Source organism: Cynoglossus semilaevis, chromosome 1 (genome assembly GCF_000523025.1).
Source record: "Cynoglossus semilaevis isolate Cse_v1.0 chromosome 1, Cse_v1.0, whole genome shotgun sequence".
In the NCBI taxonomy this organism is placed as follows: domain Eukaryota; kingdom Metazoa; phylum Chordata; class Actinopteri; order Pleuronectiformes; family Cynoglossidae; genus Cynoglossus; species Cynoglossus semilaevis.
The window spans coordinates 9,605,689-9,609,667 of record NC_024307.1 but is presented as its reverse complement, the minus strand read 5'-3'; positions in this window follow the sequence as shown (position 1 = coordinate 9,609,667).

Sequence of the window (3,979 nt, the reverse complement as noted above, 5' to 3'; positions counted from 1 at the left end):
CCCCTCCTCGCGTCCCCCCTCCCTCTCCCCTCGCCCCCCCCCCGCCCTCCTCTGCTCTCAGCAGCTAGGCTTTTTGTTCTCAAAACTACAGCCTCTGTTTGCTCTCCCATGCTTCATCCTAATCACCGTCAGAGAACAGAGAAATTCAATATGAATTGCAGTCATTATTGCATGGACAGAGTGAGAGAGAATGGGGAAGGGAGTGAGAGAGACGGAGAGAGATAAATGGGCCAGAAAGAGGAGGAAAAAAAAAGAGGTGGGAGGTGGAAAGAATAAAATCTATATTCACTGCCTCTAACGTGCCAACGATAACCACAGAGGCCAAGCTCCTCTTTTCAAACGTGTCTAAACGAGGGCAGGACTAAAAGCCCAGAGAGCCTTTCAGCCGGGCCTCCACAGAGCCGGCCTGTCAATACGGCATGACCACAGGCTCTGGAAGAATAATCAGAGAGAAAACAACAACAACAGAACCAGAGAACCAACACACACACACACACATACGTAGTTGCCCTGAGGCCAAGTGTACAGTCTGACATGGGCTCCTACAGCATGTGTGCATCGGCGTTACATCTCTGTGGTGTCAGGACGTTACATACGTTAGAACACAAACAGGAACGTTAGCGTTGTTCACGTCAGGAATGAAATTCAGATAATTTTTTTTTTTCTAGAGAAAATTAATTGAAAACATGCATTAATGTTGTTAAAACACAATGGAGTCTTTTTTTTTTGTATTTCTTTGTTTAACATCGTACAATTTTTGGACTAACTTTCTCTTATCTAATACCTACACAAACCTTTAAATGTTTTGCTAAATTTCAGCTAACTATGTTGTTAATTTACCTTAAGTCATGCGTGTGACAAATTCAGAGACAAAAAAAAAACGATGTACTAATTAACCAAGTTGAACTTCCTTGCATTTGAAAGTCATTTCTCTGGACCTCAGGTCTAGTAGTAACAAATTCTACCACCAGAGGGAGCACATTGACTAAAAAGTTAAAGCACGACAGTAGAGATGAAGTAGCTTTTACTTCGTAGAGCTACTACTTGGATTCAGCGACCTAAACAGTCAGTAGGTGGCGCTGTCGTGGCAGCATTTTGTTGGACTTTTCTTGATTTTTTTTCAATTTTTTTTAAACAAGAGTTCTGCTCAACCTTTTAACATCTATCGCTTCCCTCTCAGTGCAACTAGTTGCTTAAAAATCAACGCTTTTTGATTGAATTTAGTTTTTGTCGGCTACTTTTCTGAAAGTCGCACTTACTGAACACGTCCTAAAATAGCACGCGTAAATGATCGTTGTTAAGATTTAAGACATGAGTTATCAATACTTGTCCTAAACATTTTTCACTCAACTGTTTATTCTATATTGTTAGGCTCTTATATGTGGCAACATGGGGGCATTACATGCTACTGATGACAATTTTCAAGACATTCACCAGGTGGCAGTGTCCAAAACTTAAAAGCCGCGGAACAATACGGTCGATTACAAACGAGTTATGAGTTACCAGTATAGTAATATGAAGTAGAAACATAACTGTGAAACTCTCTCTCTCTCTCTCTCTCTCTCTCTGTGTGTGTGAGACAATGTACTTTTATTACAACATCATGTTATATTTATACGCTGATGACTCAGCTCTCGGCACGGCTAAGTAAGAAAACAAATAAGTCATCACTAGTCTTGACCAACACTGGCGTCACTGTTGTAATAACAAACTCCATCGTCATCAATAACGATGAAAACATCACCGTTCACAGTCCAACACCTCCTTAAACACTTCACCACAGCAGCCTGAAGAATAACCACAGGATTTATCACCGTTCAAATCACTGCTATTGATTTTCCCAGCAACAGACAATAAATCATAAGAAAACATCACATAGAAATTAAATTTAAATTGGAAGTCTTCAAATAAAGCCTGTGTTTACTCTGGGCCAACGTAAAGGAAGGAAGGTGTTTGTTTGAACTGTGCGTCTGGAATAAATTACTGAAGGAAAAAAAAAAAGTCTGGAGTCCAGGCCAGATTTTAATATTTTTTTTGTTTGCTTGTCTCGGCTGTGGAAGGGTTTCATAAAGAAAATGTTGATTTAGTGGAGGACGTACAGTACAGCAGTGGACGGGGGATGTGATTTCTTACCTGGCGGTCGAGGGTTTGATTTCAGATGCGTGCCCGTGTGTCTTTGGGCAAGACGTTCAACCCTTTTGTTTCTTGTTTTAAAGTGTGGAGATACAGGTTTTTAGACTTTTTTTAAAAAAAAATTTACCCAGAAACAAAAGTTCAAGGTTAAAAATGTCTTATAAAAATAATCCTGGTCGTTATGAAGAAAAAGAGTGAAAAGTAAATGAGGAGAAATTGTTGTCATTATCTTTGGTCACTGTAGAGATCCATCACTTCTCAGTTGGGAACATGTAGGATCCACAGGACTGGAGGTGTGATCAGATATTAATGTAGAATAATCTGGAGCCTGTCGGGTTTAGCACATTGTATCTATATAAATATTCAATTTAAACAACCGTGTTTAGCAAGAAAGTTCTAATGATTTTGTGGAAGAAGTCTTGTCTCTGTACTGAGATGCTGACTCAGCTCCGGTTCTGTGGGTCTAATATTTAAATATGAAGACAACGTGAGTCAGAGAGGAAGAAAAAAAAAGTTTTTCTTTTTTTCTTCATCTTAGAATTCTCCATTAGAAACCACTCCATTGAGTTTTTCTCAGTTTAAAATCCCAGTCTAAACTTCATTGATCGTACTAGAAAATATGTTTTTGCTTCTTTGAAGGAAGAGGCTCAACCTCCAAAAGGATCAAATTGATCACCATCAAATCTGTCAGTTGTTGGAAAACAATGGATTTTTTTTGGTGATTTATATATATATATATATATATATATAGTATATATATTTATATATATAAACTGTATATATACAGTATATAAACTATGTGTATATATAATGATAATTTAGAGTAATAAGACTTGGGTCTGAGAGCTCTGCACAGTCATATATACAGTGTATAGCGACAGTTGGTCTAATTTTAAATCAAATATTAAAATGTTTTCATTGGATTTACTGAAAATATTGGTGTTTGAATTCAATTTGTGTCATTTTCGGAGTTTCAATACGAGGATCACGTGAGTCTGAAGGTGACAGACACTGATTCTTTCTACAGTGTTTGATTTGGTTATAAATAGTGATCAGGATTTCAGTATTAGTTGTTAATCCGTTGTCATGAGTCTGAAGGCGACAGACACTGATTTCAGTATTAGTTGTTAATCCGTTGTTATCCTGGTGCAGCCTTTGGTCCAGTGGTAACAGGACCAGGCCTGTGCTCAGGAGGTCGCTGGTTCAGCATTTCTTGGTGTAAACGCTTCTGGATTCTGTTTTCATTGCTGCCGTGTGACTTTAAGAGCCTGTCGCTGTCGTTGTCACTGTGAGTCTAAACGATGGATTTCATGTAGACATGTTGCTAAAGGCCGTTATTGATTTTCCTTATTTTATATTGATTTCTAACCAGGACATATGAGACCAAACATGTTGTACGTTCTACGCAGAGATTGATGGCAGATGTTGGACGTCTTCGTGCTGTGACTCTGGCTCTAAAACCTCTGAATACAGATGTGTTTACCTTCTCTTTGGGTTGTCCGATAAACGCATCGTTACATTTAAGAACTTTACCGCCGCCCTGGGGGTGAACGTCAGTATTGGATAAATAAAGATCTGTTGAAATATGGCAGTGGAGTCGTTAGTATCAGTGTTAACGATCATATGGAGCGAGCGGCTGCAGCTGTGGTCGTTATCATGACTCGGGTTCCATTCCAACACAGTGACGTGATCCCTGGGAACCAGATCAATAACAGGGTGATGATCAAGACCTGCACTTACCTGCAGGATAACAGTCCCTCCACTATTGACAGGACACTGAGGACACTGAGTACAGAGGTACCGACGGGCGCCGCTCCTTTAAAACAATATTGTGTCAGGGCAGCTG